The following is a 19,183-nucleotide window of genomic DNA, read 5'->3' on the forward strand; positions in this document are numbered from 1 at the left end:
TTCCTTCCTTCCTTCCTTCCTTCCTTCCTTCCTTCCTTCCTTCCTTCTCTCTCTCTCTTTCTCTCTCTCTCTCTCCCCCCTCCCTCCTTCTTTATCCATAACTTTACTAATGAAGACCTTTACTCACAGAAGTTAAGGTACTTTCCAAGGGTTACAGTGTAAATCAAAGTGCTGGGACTTCAACATGGGGAAGGAGAAAAGAACAAGCATTTGTTAAGCACCTACTATGTTCCAGGTACTTTGCTAAGCACTTTACAAAGATTAATTCATTTGAGTCTAAAAACAATGCTGGGAGGTATGTACTATTATTAATCTTACTTTATAGTTGAGGAAACTGAGGCACACAGGTTAAGTGATTTGCTCAGGGCTACATAGCTAGTAAAAGTGTCTAAGGCTAGAATTCAATTCAGATTTTCATGATTCCTGGGCTCAATCTGCTGGGCCACCTCTTTTCTCAGCTATTTTGACCACAGAAACTTTTCCTATTACATCGTTTTGCCTCCCACCACAGTTTCTCTGTCTACAAACATGGAATTAAATGACTACTATCCAGAAAATTCAGGCAACTTCCTTTCTCAAATTAAGTGTTCCAAGGTAAGCATTTTTGATTACCTGATTTCTCTGGATATTTAACAATAGACAATTGTTAAACTGCTTCAATTTTCCACTTTTCTTGTAGATAAGCAGACAAAAAGACTTTTTTTTTTAATGTTAGGCCTACTTATACTTGCTTTTATTCCTAGGGGTGCGTGTCTGTGTGTGTATGTGTGTGTGTGTGTGTGTGTGTGTGTGTGTGTGTGTGTGTGTGTAGAGAAAAAGAGAGGGAGAAAATTATGCTATGAGGAAGAGAAAGTTGAATAAAACAAAATCTTTGTTCTAGAGAAACTTTTAACATGCAAATAATGGCATCACATAATAATTTTTAAATTTTTGTTTCTTATTTTTTTTTCTTAAAGGCAAGACAATTGGCTGCTACCCCAAAGTTTCTATGACAATTTAAGATCATAATACCATCAATCTGGACCTAGAAGGCACGTACGTTAGTGGTTATCTAATCTTAATACCTTCTTACATTTTAGGAAACTCAGGCCCTGACCATTTAAGTGATTTGTCCAAGGTTATGACTGTACTATAAGCAGCAGGGGCAGGATTTAAATGCAGCTCCTTTGTCTCTAAACTCAGTGTTCTTTTTCCTATAGCCTGATCATTTTAAAATATGTTAGTAATGGTGTTACCTAGTATTGGTTTAAATGAATAGGATGAAATCAAATTTTGCTTTTATACCAATAACAAGGGAGCAAGAAAGATGTGAATTAATGTCAAAATTCCCCATATAAGCAAATCAGTTATGGGGGATGAGAACAACATGTGGAAGTGGGGAGAGAAAGAGATATAGAAACCACAGACAGCAAAGAGGGAGAGAAAGACACACAAACAGACAAAGACAGGGAGAGACAGAGACAGAGAGAGAAAGAGAGAAAGAGGGCAAGAGACAAAAGGAAATAGTGAAACATTTCCACATGGCCCACATGAAAGCAAAGAAGTTATAATCATTTCTTCAGTTTTTTGACAAACACAAGGGAGTTTGGGAAAGTGGATTAAGAGCAATTTCAGATATGGATAGATTTGATCTATAAAATATGAAGGAGTATGCAAATCAATGAAGTCACAAATGCATCTGAATATTTGAGATATGTGCTAATACATTTTATATTAACCATTGTTCTCAAGAAACTATTTTCCTTATCATTGGCCACAGAGCTAATCCAGACTCATTTTTAGAAATTATAATTTTTGTATCTCCACTGTGTATCTCTCCTGAAATGAATATCTGCATGTGAGTTTGAAAATGTCTTTCACAAAATCTCTTTGACTCACACACCCACTCAGGAGAATCCTGGGAACTTTAGTATTTGGCATGTTTTGTTTCCTCAAGAGGCTTCATAGCTCTCTTACATGTTTTCAGGCTAATAAGATCATTACACGTAGAAAATAATTTATTGATACAATAAAAACATAGAAATAATTCCTAGACAGTAGATAAAAAACAAAAACCAAAAAAACTCTCCTACTACTCCTTTCCACTATTACCTATGTAGTCCTCTTGACATAATGTTGCCCTCCTTGGCTACAAATTGCTAGAGAATCATTCTACCATCACAGGGACCTTTACAACCCACATGATTCACAGTTTCACTGAATTCTTCCTTTCCTTCTTGTTGCCATAACCCATGTCCCATCTCCTCACCTAGTCCTCATGTTTGCAGTCAGTCTCCTATCACTGGAGACTTGACTCTCCCTTTGGTGTTCCATCACTACGTTTCAGCTTCAGTGTCCCCATGTCAATGTTCTAAAATAGCTTGGGCCTTTCTCCACATTCAAGTGCAGCTCTACATTTCTATGTCCTGCTGAATTCCAAATGGCAAACAGTTCCAGCATCTTTGCCAAGAACATCCCAAATGGGGTCATGAAGAGTCAGATACTACTGAAAAAACTTTCAACTACTGTTCGATATCACCAGGTTTATATGATTATCATTCTCCCTCTCTGTCTGTTCCTCATAACCACCATGGTCCTGTTTTTATGGAACCAGCTTTTCTCTTGCCCAGAAGTCTGTCACCCATTATGGAGGGTACAAAATTGATGTAATAATTTTCTCTTGCTGTTTATTTGCAGTTAAATCAAATCAAACATTGTCTGATTCATTCTGTTAGCTAGATTACTTACAGATCCTTCGAGAGATCCTAATGAGATTTTAGGTCCCATATTTTAAGATTTATGGTATTATTTTGTATTTATTGATGGATTCATTTTACATCTGTACCTCTGCTTGATTCCAGCATTCATCTGGTAACTGAGAGTATTAGAGATTTGCCTGAGGTTAAGAGACTTGCCCAGGGTCACACAGCCAGTATATCTATGACACAGACTGGACTTGAGCCCAGTTCTTCCCGGCTCTGTGTCCAGCTTTCTATTCACTAGTCCATATTGGGTACATAGATACCTTCATGACAACATAAAGAATTCTTTGAATGTCGCTTCTTGTTTCTCGTTCATAGTATCTTTCTTTCCAATCTATCTCATAGTAATATTATTTTTTAATTTGATCATTGGTTTTAAAGCTATTTGGTAAAGGCCATATAATGCAATTTGATTCATATTCATTTTTTATATTTTCCATTGGTTTAGCTATTTGTGAGATTTTGGTATTATAACCGCACTCCAATCCTTATTGAAGTTCATACATACGCACAGTTTAGGATCAGCTGTCTTTCATTAGCTTGCATTTTAAGTAGAGTTCATGGGATTTAAGGACTGTATATAAAAAAGGCCTTTTTATAACATAAAATATACAACAAAAAATATTCTAAAACATGATTAAACTCTCAGGTTAAACTGTCAGATGCACATTTTAAGAAGAACCCAAAGATGAAGGATATTATTGAAAAAATAGCTCACACTGTATTTTAGAATAGAGCTGTCTTTCAAAAAAAAAAAGCCAAAAAGTTTCCCTTCAATTACACAATAAATTAAAGGAAATGCCAATGATATGGCAGCAGCACAAAATACAAGGAAGAGAGGAGACAGCAGGAAATCCAGAAATTAAAACATTTCATAGAGGTATGTTAACCCAGAAGGAGGAGGAGGAAGAATTAAGATCAGATTGCACACTGGTACTTACTTTCCAAATTATAGGTTGGGGCATAAAAGAATTTAAAATAGACATTAGTCCTTCTAAAAAGAATGGGTCCTGAATGTTAAGAATGGTATTTCCTCCCTTACTCATACACTTTCATGATAGACATATATTGGGCCCAATTATTCTCCTAAGTATAAAAGGTATACTTAGCTCAACCTTCAGGGCTATAATTAAAATAGAGATTACAATCAGGCTAGTTCTCAAAGGTAGGAGAGGTGCAAAAGGGTACATGACAATTTCCTTTCCAATATTCTAGTATAGCTGCTTTGATTCACTATGTCCAGCATAGGTTAGACAGTAATTTATGCCATTCATTCTATGATTTTTCAGCCTTTACCATTTGAGGATCCAAATTTATTATTATATAAACCCTTAAAGAAAGTTTGCTTCACAAGTTTTTAGAATTTTATTCTCTCTAGATTTTACAATATTTAATTAAATAAATTATATTGAATAAAAATAAAATTACCTTTACAATCAGTAATAAATTAATATCACTAAATTACCAATAATAAAAAGCATTAATTAACAACTGGAGGAGTTAGAATCAACTTCAAGAGACAAAATGCAAATTGCCACATGGACAAGGAAAGAATTATTGTTGTTAACTGTGAAGATATGATAATCTAGTTAATATTCCATGACTACCAAATTCTCTCTTCCTTTGCCTCTTGGGATGCCTTGCTCATTTGAAAACCTTCCAACATAAGACCTTTCCTGATTCCTCTAATTGTTAGCCTTTTGTTCTCCTTGATTTTTTTTTTGGATTTTTTTTTTTGAGTAATTTGTCTGTGTATGTGTACATTCCTCCATGCTCAACATAAGCTCCTTGAGGGCAGGGAAGACTGTCATTTCTAGCTTTGTATCCCCAGCATTCACAATCCCCAGGTGACACAATGTTTGTTCAATAGTTAAATCTACGATAAAAGAAAAGGTGTGAAAGTTAACCAAATTTATTTTGCCCTTTTGGCTGATATGACTCTGAGTGATGGTGTAGAGCATGGTCTCCAAAATGGGACCTGGGTTCTGATCTTAAGGGTTATGTGATCAACCATTTGGAAGGTGTAAAGGCAGGTCACTTCCTTCCCTTGTGACAGTCAGCCATGGGACTTGTCTACAACAAACTCACACTTACTGTTTTCCCCCAATATGACCCAATCCCAGCCCCTCTCTCTGCTGGGTAAGATCCCAGACTTTCCACTTCTAAGTCACTTACAGACTCCTTGAGGTGGTAACCCAGAGTAGCTGCACAAGTGACATGGAAAAAAATTTACTCTGATTCCTTGCCCCTAGATCACCTTAGGGTTCTGTGCTTGGGGTTAGTAACAGATAAGTCAGAGTCCAGACTAAGCTCTTTTCACTTTAGGTAGGGTAGAGTAAGTAACATAATTTGAGCTGGAATTAACTGTGATCTAGAGTGTAAATATCATAGCCTTATCTTCCTCCAAACCCATTCACCTTCCAAACTTCCCCATTACTTTCAAGGGCACTGCTATCCTTATAGCTGCCTGGGTTTTCAAGACATCAGTACTCTCCTAGAATTCTTATCTATCCCCTCCCTTCCCCACACCCACATATCCAGTAAGTTGCTAGATATTGTTGATTCTGTCTCCGTATCTCTCAAATATATTTCCTTCTCTTGACACTCACAGAAACCTCCATAGTTCAAGCTCTTGTTGCTTCTTGCCTGGAATATTGCAATAACTATCTCATTGTTCTCTCTGCCTCAAATCTCTCCCTATTTCAGTTAATCCTTTACAGAGCTGGCAAAGTGATTTTCCCAAAGTTCCTATCTCACCATGTCACTCCCCTACTCAAGAAATTCTAGTGGCTCCCTATTGACTCTAGGATCAAGTATTGTTTCATATTTAATTTTTAGTCTTTGTTTAAGTTTTATAATGTGCATAATTATTACTATAGTAGTATATTTATATATTTTACAAATAAGTAAATACACACATATTCAGAGTGCATGCTCAGAAACTTTTTGGTGATGGTTCCATTAGCATGATCTAAAAAGCTTAGAGGAAACAATTATAAGAAACAAATAATACAATTCATTGCCTCAGTGATAATTGGTACCTAGCCTCACATGGGGGTCATAAGCAATTAATTGTCATTGGGGTGATAATTTCCATGCAATTTAATTTTTTTTTGTTTTTCTATTTTTCAAATTTATGTGTGAACATGTATAAGTGCCCTGACCTATGGTATTCCCAGAAGGGGAAAAAAAAAGGATGCTGTACAAATTATGTAAAATATTTTTTTCAAAATTGTTATATTGAAAAATGTCTTTTTTTTTTCATCCAAAACTCAAATGGCAGCAGTCTTACCTAGTGGTAGGCACTCTCTACCATGCCATGTTGAGTATCTTCAGTAATGGGAAATTGCTTGTGCTCATGGTTTCCTTCCAAAAGTTGAATAAGCAGATTAAAGAGACTCAGGTTTTAAATTTGGATTCTAATAAAATTGAAACTTTGGATTGAAAACTACTCAAGTTAGTATCTGTTTTATAATTAAAATGGATTCCCTCTGGTTCAGAAAGCAAGGCCTCACTGAAGACATTTCTGGCTCACATTGGGTAATTTTCCCCAAAAATTTTAGTAGAAGCCAATTATAAAAATGAAGCACAAAGGAGGAAAGAAAAAAATTCTCAATCAGAAAAGTAAATAGATATTTCTGGACTCTGCAGACAATGATTTAATATTCCAATATAGTGAGCTCAATTCTTCCTTTCATGCCAAGGAATCCATGTTTCTCACATAGTAAAAAATAAAGAGATTGCTTTATCCACTTTTTGCTTTCACCCCCTCGATGAGACAGAGAGAAGCATAGTAAGATTGTCCCAGAACTACTTTCTGAGTTATAATAGCTGAGAATAAACCCCAGGCTTAGAACTAACGGTAGCATTATCTTACCCCAATCAAACCCTATTTTGGTTGTGTTACCAGTTCTAAATATAGGTGGCCCAATCCCGGACAGAGCAGCTGAACTCTCGCAGTGAAAAGAGGAAAGAATAGGGAAGGAGTCTTCCCCTTATGTAAATAAAATGGAAAGTTATTTAGGGTGGGACAGTTCAATCTCACACCTGAATCCAAGAAAAAATAATATCTCAAATGTGAATTTCTTAGTATCATTTGCCAAAATACAAGTACCTTCTTGGCTGCATTATGCCACTGATGGCATGAAGGAATTTAGATAATCCTTTTACGTGTACTATAGCATAATATGGTGTTAAACAGGAACCGGGACTAGACCTGTAATACTAGACTGATGACTTCATTGAAATAGGGAGCACCCAGGTGAGAAAATGACCTCTACCAATGGAACTTGGCACCTTCTCTGCAATTTGTAGTCTCAGAGAATTGTCTATAACACAGGTAGCATGCCTGGCAACACTCCCTAGTACAGGCTGAACCAGATGAAAATGTAATTGAGAAATATTTAACAAAATAAATAAAAATACAATAGAACATAGATAATGTTAACATGTGGTTTTCTAAGTTAATATGTGGCCTGCAGGGAATCTTAAGTATGATTTTACTTGTATTTGCACCTGACATCACTAGCTTAGAGCACTGAGAGATTAAGTGACCTAGGCAAAGTCACACAACCAGTATCAGAGGCAATCGTTGAACCCACATCTTATTAAGCCCTACTAGACCATCTCTCAATCCATGATACCATGCTTCCTCTTTGGGTTAACTAAAAGAAAAATAAATGAAGTTTTGAAGATAGGGGTGGGGAGTGGAAACTGATGTGCTGACTTGAATATTTGGGGGAAACATTGATCTTATAATAACACAATAACCACACACACCCCCACCCATGGTCTTCTTGCTTCTCTGTCTCTCTGTCTCTCTGTCTCTCTGTCTCTCTGTCTCTCTGTCTCTCTCTGTCTCTCTGTCTCTCTCTCTCTCTCTTTCTTTTATTTTACCTATGTGTTTTGTCTCCCAGTTGTTTCTTTCCCTTTTAATTAATGACCTTATATTCTTTTCAGTTTCTCCTATTTAGCCTTGCCACATTATATATTATAGTGCTCATAGAAACATAGCATGTTTCTGTTCACAATATTTCTGTATGTAGCACATGTTCTGGGCTCATTCTTTCAAAACCTGTTCACACTGGAAGATTGACTTCCCATAGGGCAGCTATATCTTTTTTCAAAATTTTAAGAGATCTGAGAGAATAGGTGGTTTTCTAGTACTATGACTCAGAAGCCCTTATTTGTGTGTTTCCTGCAATAATTAGCAGATATAAATCAGCCAGACAGATTTAATTGGCTTTTAGAAATGGTATTAAAATAATATTTGCTAAAGTACGAGAGTAAGAATAGTTGGTTCTAAACATCCTCCCAATGGGGGCAAAACCTCTCACAAGTACATAGAGAGTCCAAGAGAAAGTGAGCTCAAGCTTAGCCCCAAAGTAAGTTTCCTTGTAATGATTTCTTTACCTATTAAAGGACTAAATTATCATTGAAGCAAAGCAAGAAAATCATTAGCTATCCTACTGTTGAAAAAGAGAGATTTCCAGTAACTATGATTACAGCCACACCATTACTTAGACATCATACCTCTGTGCCATATTTGTTAACTGTTTCCCAAATTCTTCAACTATCTCTTCCTTCTGCCCAGGACATTTGTTCCTTCTTGCTCCTTCATCAGTTGATTTTTCACTTGAATTCTTCCCACAATGCCTACTTCTGCAAGGTTCCGTCTCCACTCCCTATTTATCAAATAGCTTTTGCCTTCTAAAACCACGTTCCAGTCATAAGTCCCATCCTGCAAAATCTCAGTGATCCCTATGAGATCATTTGATTCGATCCTAGGATATACAGTTAATATTAATTGATACTTTCATCTGTATACAGATAATATGAAGCCATGGATTTTTAAGAGTAACTATTTATGAATTATATGATTATCAGTTTCATTTCAATTAGATTAGCAAATAAACCTTTGTAGCTTCCCTTGTTAGGTTCACTCCATCCCTGGCCAAGAGTCCACTCCTCCTATATTTTAAGTCCAGAAATCCAAATCCCATTCTCAGACACCATCATCTTTACCACTTGTTCATGTCTCAAATCCATCCCTGGCAAGCCTTGTGTCTTTAATTGGCAGCAGTAATGAAAATACTACCTTTTCCCCTAAAGTCTCAGTTTCTTGCCAGAACTTCAAAATTCTTACCAGTGTTTTCCAGATTCCTTCAAATATTACTATTTCTTTACCTCACCTCTCTCCAGAATGGGTAGCTTTTCTAAAGTTTGACAATTATTTCTGTCAAATATGAGATACATGTTTCAGGGAAACCTGTATTGTCATCTTAAAAAGAAAAAAAAAACTATCTGCAATATTTTCCATTATTTTGGAATCTTTCTCTTTCATATATCTCCAAAATAAGAATTTAAGTGTTTTTATAATTGTGTCATCTTCAGAAAAAATCTCTTTTGAGTACACTTGGTTGGGTTCATCTATTTCCTCCTTCACCTTAAATGCCATTAACACTTCATCTGGCAATACTTTTGGTAGTGAGATGACATTCAAATTGAAGCAGGTCCATTGCTATTGCAGATGAAAAAGGTCAGTTTTTAAATGTCAGAATACATTCTGTTTCATGTTGCTTTCTTTTTTAATATTGTTCTTCCATTCTGCACTTACATATACTCCAAGGATGATGTGACTTGACTCGATCTTATGCCAAGCTCTCTATCCAGTAGTGTTTCTGCTCAAGTATTTTTGACTGTTTCATGATCACTGTTTTCAATCATTCTCTCGTGCAACATTTTATAAATAATTTTATTCATTAAAGTAGCATTGATCTTGGTTGCTTTGTCTCTAATCTTGGTAAAGAGATTAAAGCTTTCTTGGAGGAAATACTTTCTAGACTTTTTCAAGATTCCTGTTGTGGTGACTATCTTAAATTAGTTAAATTTCTTTAAGAAATGATAATAGAGACGATGTCTTTATTTTTATATTTTTCTCCCATTTTTTTCAGAGTCAAAAGTTCATTTAAACTGGTTGGTTCAAAGCTATTACCATGCAGTATATTCTTTTTTATCCTTTTCTTTTGATTTACTATTTATTTTGACCTTTGATCTAATCAGTTGGTGAGCTGACAGCTTATTCTGATTTGACTTCTATATCTGAAAACAGTCACTTCTTTTGCATTAATATATAATCAATTTCATTTTCTATGATATTACATGGCTTTTCTCCAGTTCTTTTGACTCTTTTCTTGACAAAAATATTCATAATATAAATATACATCACATGTTGCATGACATAAATATATCATTTCTTAATCGTGAATCATTTTTCTGATTTTTCACTATATTCTTCTGTATAAATTAAAATTTTGATGTTACCAAATAGTGACATATACAATTACGACTTGAGCAATATTTTCAGATTCTTCCTAGAATTTTTATTTTTGTTTATTATCTGCAACAGACGATGGTACATAAGCTACAATTATTTCCATGGTGGTGGTCTTTTTCATGAGACTCATGATGAGCACATTATGATGAGATCAGCAAGTATGTCATGAAATTATTTTTCTTATATTTGTGAGTTTGATGAAACCAACCCAATTGGTCTTTTTGGCAACCCAATTCATGTTTTCAACAAAAATATGTGAGTAGTTTTGTTTGCCAGAAAATTATTTAAACTTAAAAAAAAGACTATAAATATGAACGTAGTTCATTTCTTCCAGTGGTGTATCAACTCAGTTATTTGTCAAAGACTGCATGGTACCAACCATTGCTTTAATGTGAATAAATGATCTAAGAAAGATGCAATACTCTTGGGTCCTATTATCCAACTCTTTGTAATCACCACTAGAAGAAGAGGTCTCAAAGAACTGAATGTTATTTTGTGTTTTTTTTTTTCATCTTTTTGTGGGTTACAGATGCCAAAATAATTCGTCTCCTAGCAGTCAAACTTCTGGTAATAAACCTTTCCATACTTAGCTAGGTTTGTCTTCTAATAGCAAGTGTTCTTTTGTCAGATCCATATTTAGCTTGGTAAGAGCTGTCAATGCTTATAGTTTAGTGCTACAACCTTTGAGAACCCATAATTACCTCTATATCACAATAAAGAATTGTTGCCAATCAATTATTTGAAATAAAACCAATTTAAATCATATTATAACATGAAATATTAAATGATAATATATTTTAAATAATTCAATGTGGTCATAAGTTCTCTTAATAATATATCTATGTAGGATGGCATATACTTAAAAAACAATCTAGAAAGGTTGGGAGAGAGTGACGACATTATAATACATGACGGACTGTTAATCTTTTTTTGGTAGATATATTAAAATATGAAACTATCAGGGGAGGTTGTAAGAAAACATCATGAAAGACTTTTAAAAGTATTTAAAAGACATCCCCCATCCCAAAGGAACTTGCTCAATATTTACAGAGTCAGTACAAGAGAGCCACGTTCTTTAATTTTCTATGTCTTTCAAAAAATCATTTTATTTGGGTTGAATAAGGAAAACATGGGATAACAACAGTCACATTCTATTCAAGTTCAAATGTATAAATAGTATTCAATATTTGAACTGTAAATACCAAGCAAAATTTTTCAAAGGTTTTTGCTGCCTCCAAAATGACCTTGCCATGTATTGTGGCCTTCCCCATCCTCAACATATAGCCTTTTCCCCTGAAGTCTAATTGCTACTTCCTTTAATATGATAATAGGCCTCATCTGTAGAAGATAATTTACAGTGATATGTTTAACTGGAGATTAAAAGACTCGTGAGATCAATATGAATAAGTATTTTCGCAATTATATAAATTCTACACATTTTTTTCCACTGATATAGGCTATTTTAGCAAATCATAGTTCAATTACACTAAGCCTCTTTTGGGACTCTATTTCTTCAGTAAAAATAGAAGCAGATTCTAAAGATTTCATTCATTCTAATATAACTATTTCTAAAATTAGGATGTTAATATGGTATGTAGCAAGCCATAGCAAAAGAATATCAGATTGGGAATTTGGATACTTATGTTCTAGTCTTAGCTCTCCTACTATCTGGCTTCATGATTTAAATTTAGCAATGACTTTTCTATAAAAGTCTTGTTCCAGATAAACTCTAGAGTCTCTCCTGGTTATAAAAGACCATTATTCTTTGGGTAATTATCTACACTAATTGCCAGAACACTTTTCTTGAAGGCATTGAACTTTATCAAGTTGATGGCTATCATATCTCTGGCTAATATGTCTATTATATCTATATCTAAGCTACATAGCACAGTGGACAGAGTGCTAGGCTTGGAATCAGGAAGATTCCTCTTCCTGAGTTCAAATCCTGCCTCAGACATTTACTAGTTGTGTGACATTGGGCAAATCAGTGAACCCTATTTGCCTCAGTTTCCTCACCTGTAAAATGAGCTGGAGAAGGAAATGTAAAACCATTCCAAAATCTTTGCCAAGAAAATCTCAAATGGAGTCAAAAAAAAATCAGACATGACTGAAAAAACACAAAACGAAATAAAGAACCTTGGTGTTTATATGTATGTGTATGCATATGGTAACATTAATGTTTTATCTCTTATGCTCGATTTGAATTCTTCTCATATGCCTCAGTGATTAATAGGAAAGGACTTAACTCTTGGGAACTTTTGCTCTACTAAGTTTCATTTAGAAGGTTCCTTGTTTCCTGTCTGTTTCCAACTTTATTCTTGATAGCCTGCAAAGAGAATGTCTTCAGGTGAATGAAAGAATAAAACAGAAAAGTTATTAAGCACTTACTAAGTGCCAAACACTATGATAAGCACTAAGTGAAGAATAAAAATGTAAGTAATACAGTCCCTGCCCTCAAGCAGGTAACATAAAAACAACATATAAAGGGAGAGGAGTACCAGTAGAGTGGCATTGTGTGGAAATGACTTGGAAGTAATACATGGACTTGCTTCCAAGGAGCAGAATCCAGGTTCTGATGCATATATATATATACAGTGTTGGGGGTGGGGAGTGAAAAGCATGGCCACATAATTGGCAAGCATCAGTTAAAGGACATTGTTAAGATGTAAAGTGGTCAGAGAAGTGCAATCAGCATGGTGAAGGAACTTGAGGGTCAACTGAAAAAACTAGGGATGAGTATCCTAGAAAAGACAAGATGGGTGGAAACATGAAAACTATCTTCCAATATTAGAAGGGCAAGCCCATAAAAAAGGTATCAAACTTGTACCAATGAGGCCCAGAAGACAGAACTAAGAGCAGTTAAGTATGCTTGACAAAGAATCAAATTTAGACCTGATGTCAGGAAAACAAAAAAAAAACCTTGTAAAAGTTAGAGTTGTCTAGAAGTGGAATGGGCTTCTTTAAGGGGGTGAGGCTTCAAGTAAAGTCTGGATGACTCTTTGTCGCATGTGTTACAAGGGAGATTCTCAGGTACAGGTTGCATTTAATGGTCACTGAGGTTCCTGGAATTCTGAAATCCCTTGATTGTTAAAAAAAAAAAAGGTTCCTCTTATACCCCACTGTATCCAAAATAATATTATTGGATTCTTAAAATTGATTTAATAATTGTAATTACAATAAATCATTATTATTGCATTAATAGTATTTTTAAATTAAATGGAATCTTTCATCTTAAATATACAAAGTGACAACTTTAAAGCCTTAAGGAATATTTTCAGTGTCCTAAATTGTCTAAGGCCAGAGGCTATGCAGTGTAATAGAAAGAGCACAAGCTCATGTTGACTGCATCACTTCTGCTAATTGTGTGATTTGACCTTGAAAAAGATGTTCAATAATCTATATTTCTATTGGTATAGTCTGTTGTACTTATAAAAATCAATAACTCTAAGTTTATCTATTATTGATTTTTTAGTATCTCAGCTTGCATGTCATTACCTTTAGAGCCATTCAACATCCAATGGCAAAATGTTATGATAGATAGATTTTTGGTGGGGAAAACAGCATGGTACATTTTATACAAAAAGGCAAAGAAAATAGTCAGGAGAACTCCCAACCCTATGGTGTGTGTACACAGAAAGACAGAGATACCTGTCTGGGGACTAAGCAAGTAAAATTCAAACGGGGTGAAAAGGCAGTGAGAAAAAAGGGATGTCACAGAGGCTGCTGTCCCAACATTGACCAGGTTGAAGTTCACAATAAACTCGTCAATTACAATCTGCTGTTTGGAGACTCCAGTGGAGCTCATGGTGTTGCTATGAACAATAAACCTAGAAAAACAATATTGAAACATCTGTTTCAACTCCCTAGTGTTACAGACACACACACACACAGATACTAAAAAACAATATTTAGAAGCCATTCTGTATGGAATCCTCAATATATAACCAGCTAGTATAGTTGCTAGGTAGCAAAATGACACAAGAGAGGATAAGTCATGTTATCAGTCTTTGACCATGACAGTAAATGGGTAAGATAAACTAGAGGGTTTATTTCTATCAGTTAAATAAGACTACCTTTCTGCTCTACGTAATGTTTCAAAAGTTCCCATGGTGAGGCTCGTGATTATATAAACTATCTAAAGTACCAAACCTTGGGATGCTGTTAAATGTTTAAACAGAAATATCTAATATTCCCAAGTAGTAAAATTCTTCTGGTTGCTAAATCAACATTAAAGTAGGTTGGAAACTGGTTTATAAGTTAGACCTTTCTACTGTGGGTGGCAGAAATGACGCCAGTGGCCGCCAGTAAAACTTAAAAGTCAAATTCACCACTAAGTGTTTATACATAGCAAAGGCTATTTCTTACTATTTGATCTTGTAATGATGAACCCACTAACAGAGTGTCATTGAAAGTACTCTACTGAGCTAGGAAATCAAATCTTTTATCTGCACAACAGTCACAGTTAAACCCTTCTGTTATCTCTGTTTAAAAGCATACTCCATTCCAGGATAAACTGGAGAAAATTTCTATTTAAATCCACTTGAAATATGTGTGTCTACATATGTATATATAATAAATGTCTACCTATATATGTCTACATATGTATACACATATGTAATACCATGTATAATATGTATAACAGGGTCAAGCCCATGAAATATGCACTCAGGACCCACAGGGAGAAGCCTATATTCTAGATATATATTTTGGGACAATAGGAGCTATACAGGAAGCATTTAGGATTGGTAATGGACCCATACTCTGGCCCCTTGCCAAAGTACATGGGTAACCAGAAACTCCTCCTGGTTTATCCATAATGTCCCCATCACACAGGGCCATATCCTCAGCAAGAAAAGCCACCCCTTCAGCAAGCTCAAAAGGAGAAATGACGTGTTCTTACTCTGCCTTCTACCTTTTTCAAGTTTGCTGAGACTCTGTGAGTTGTCCTCCCTCTCCCCACCAACAAGTATGAAGACTATATGTATAAACAGTAAGAATATGTTCTTATCTAGGTAAGGCTGACACTTCTCAAATCCTTAGCTACTTCTTCTGCTTTATGTTTGTCTCCCTGAATTCAAGTGACTAAACAGTAATACTCTGAAAGATGTTCTGAGTCTACTCAGGAGATGACTAGCTTATGTGACTGATAGCTCCAGGGAAATTGAGAGTTTTGGGTGCTGGTTGCTCAGTGGTGGATACTACCTGCAGCTATACCTGGGATATGAACCTTTAGTAAGTAGTTGCCTGAACAGTATAGACCAAGTTGAAAATGAAATATCTATTCAGCAGTCCCAGAGTGTTTCATATCTTAAGTATAAGCCACACAGTAAAATATAATAAAGGTGGTAGTCTTATATAGTTTGTATGCCTTACTTATATATTTTAAGTATTTGTTTATAAACTTTTATGATTCCTTTGTTACAGGTTATCATTTTGTGTTTTAAGTGCACATTAATGCAAATATGTATTTTTCCTTCGTTGTAAGCATTTCTTTTTTGGAGAAGGAAGCAATTATATTTCCTACATCTGAAGTCTACTACTGTATAAATTGAGTAACTTTTCTTGAAGAGACTCTGTTAATCCCTTTTGAGGAGACCCTGGCTATGAACCAAACCTAAACTTCAAGAGATTTTCCCCTAAATTTCTACTCTAAGGTCAGGGTATAATGAGAGTGCAAGAAAAATCCCCTCCCTATTGGGGTCAGTCTTCCCTAGGATGAAACCTGATTTGCCCTCTGGATTATGGGTAACATCTGTAAAATACTTTGGAGACCTCAAAGCACTATGTAAATCCCATTATTGTCATTAGTATTACACACACACATACACACACACACATACACACACCATTTTCCTAGATTCCCTGTTATTTTAGTGATATGGATTACAATTACAAAATGGCCAATCAAATTAGAGTTCATGGCACATGTCACAATCATTTCTTATCATCGATGGACTAATGGTTGTGTTTTAAGCCTCATTCACTGGCCCACTCCCAAATCTATTTCATGAAACAATTTAAAAAACATAAGATGTTAAAGATAATTTTTTTCATCTAAAGTTGTTACAGCTCAAATGCCTTCCAATGTCCCCAAAAGTACTTAAGGCATTCACCCATAAATAGTTTATGCTAACTACCTTGTACATTAAGCATAGAGATAAGAATGTATGCAGAAAATGATGGATTGACTTGCTGAGTCAGCCTATACTGCCAATTGACAACTAGCCTGAAAATAATCCAAGTCACACACCAGCTGCCTCTTGGGGAAATCCTATTTGTAGTTAAATATAATCACAAGAAATGCAAAGCTGAAAGCCATCAGTCCTACAATTTCAGCAAAGTGCTGGCAGAGTGTACCTCTATTAACAAAGAGAAAAATTGAGTCAAGGAAATATTCTATCTTTAAGGATAATGTTGTTGGTGTTTTATAATAATAGTTGTTTTGATCATTACCTGTGTGACTTAATTGATGCAAAAAATTCTCAGAACAGAGCTTTTTGACCATTATTGTGTTTGACAATAGGACAGTAATTTACAGTCTTAGAGATTGACTTGAAACACTGCAACTTAGCCAGAGGTACATAGCTAATAAAGGGTGTACCAATAGTTTTAGTGTACTTTTCAGTTTTAATAGCTAAATTATGGACTAATTTACTCACTACATTTATGATAATTTTATAACTGGCTCTGTTCTTCCTACTCAATCTCATGCCTGGCTTGAATTTCTAGTGCAAAAGTCTGATTTCCTTACTCATCATTTTCCAAGACTTCACATACTGTCCTTCATTGACCTATTAAATATCTCAAACTAGGTGCCTCTTAGCCATCTTAAACTCAACATGTCCACTTAAACTCAATATGTTTTAAAGTACTAATTGGCACTAAGACTTTTGGGATATCTTGTATTAGTCAGAGGAAGGATCTGATTCTTTCTAACTCAGAAACCAGTACAAATTAACCCTAACCCTAAATTCAATACTCCATATTGACCTTCAGTACCTCTATATTTGGGTTCAATTAGTAGAGCTTGAGACTTCTATTCAAATCTATGTATTTGGGTTCACATAGTGGAACTAGAAAAGCTAACCTTTCTCTCTAATGAATAGTAGCTTGTCTACATGGCCCCAAGAGTAATAGGAACAAAGACAAGCTAATCTACCCAAAGAGATGGCCTTTAAAAAGGTCCAACAAATTCAAATAACTAAATATTTCAGTCACATCCAATTTGATTGCAAGTATATAGAAATGGCCTAAGTGGTGTCAAACTCCACATAACTAATGAACACATAAAGAACAGTCTTCAAAGCAAGACAAGAAAAATGTTTCATTTGCCCCTTTTAATCTATCATTCTGAGTTATGCCCTCTTATTCTATCCTGAATAATTCCTCTCTATCCATAGCATTATGCCCCAATTTTCCTGTAGGCAGTTAAATTGTTTAGCCAAGCTCTGCATATTTTCCTGGTAATCTTTCATCATAAATTGACTCATCAGTCTCTTAATCATTTCCATTGCTCTTTTGTACATTCCTTGCAATTTGTCAACATCTGTTAAGGTAGAGGGATGAATCCTCATTTTCTCCCCCTCCCCACTCTCCAGTCCCATTTCTCTACTCACATTAGCCCACAAGGCATATTACCAGCACTACTGCCAAACCAGGCAGATATCAAGGTATTTAAGAACGCACTTTATTATCTGGATTTTTGGATTCATCCTGCAAATGTGAATCAGTCCTTGCCCCCATTTGTTCAAAAGACATTTCATTGTCCTCATCCTTTAAGGTGTTTCAGATTACCTGAGTTCTAGGTGGAACTAAGAAGCCTTTCAAAGGACAGTACTTGTTAACAGATTTCCACTGGTGCAGCACCTACCTGTAGATAAATACGTGTGTGCTGTTTAGAACCTTGACTATCTCCTTCTAATTCCTTCCATCTTTGCCTTCACTAGCCAAAAGACTGGAATTGTTCATAATCCTCTTTTACATTTGCTCACTATACTTAGGACAATTCTAAGACTGTGTCTTCTTTTTCCTATTCAATATCATACCTGGTTTCAATGTCTAATACAATACGCTGACTCCATCTAGTACTTCCTAGGACGTCATCACCTGTCCCTCATTGGCCTATTAGACATCTCAAACTGGATGCCCTTTAGACATCTTAAATTCAACATGTCCAGAACTGAACTCAACTTTCCTCCTAATCTCTTTGTTCTTCCTAACTTCTTTATTACTATTAAAGATACCAGCAATCTGATAATAATAACCCAGACTCACAACATAGATTTCATCCTCAACTTGCCACTATCTCTCACCTCTCCCATATTCAATCTTGTTGCCAAGCTCTGCCAATTTTACCTTCCAACAACTCCTCAAACTTTCCCTTCTCTCCTCTGACACTGCCACCACCTCCTTATCATCTCATGCCTAGACTACTCCCCTAGCTGGCTGACTGGCTTCCTTTCCTCGAGCCTTTCCTCATTTCTGTCCATGCTCCAAAAAGCTATCAAACTAATCTTCATAAAGAGCAGATCTGACCATATCATCGTCCTATTCAATAAACTTCAGTCTCACCCTATCACCTTCAGGATCAAATATAAAAATCCTCTGGTGTTCAGAGCTCTTCGCAACCTGGCCTCTTCATAACTTTCCACTCTTCTTACACATAACTACCTCTTCCTTTGTACTCTATGATCTAGTGACACTAGTATTCTATCTATACTTTGCACAAGACATTCCATCTTTAGACTCTGAGCATTTTCACAGGCTATCCCCATATCTGGAATGTTATCTCTCCTCATCTCCACTTCCCGGCTTCTGCAGCTCCAAGTCCCAGACAAAATCCCACTTTCTACAGAAAGATGTTCCTGATCCCCCCTTTAATGCTAGTGCCTTCCCTCTGTTGAATATCTCCAATTTATCATGCACATTATATGTATAATATACAAATGTATTATTTGTCCATACTTGTTTGCATGCTCTCTCCCCCTTTAGACTGATCTCCTTGAGAGCAGGTACTCTCTTTTGACTCTCTTTTAAATACTCATAGTAAGCACTTAATCAAAATACTTGATTAGCTAGCTGATTGGTTTTAGCTCACTGATTATAT

This window comes from Vombatus ursinus, unplaced genomic scaffold (assembly GCF_900497805.2).
Source record: "Vombatus ursinus unplaced genomic scaffold, bare-nosed wombat genome assembly UNPS02014830.1, whole genome shotgun sequence".
NCBI lineage: Eukaryota > Metazoa > Chordata > Mammalia > Diprotodontia > Vombatidae > Vombatus > Vombatus ursinus.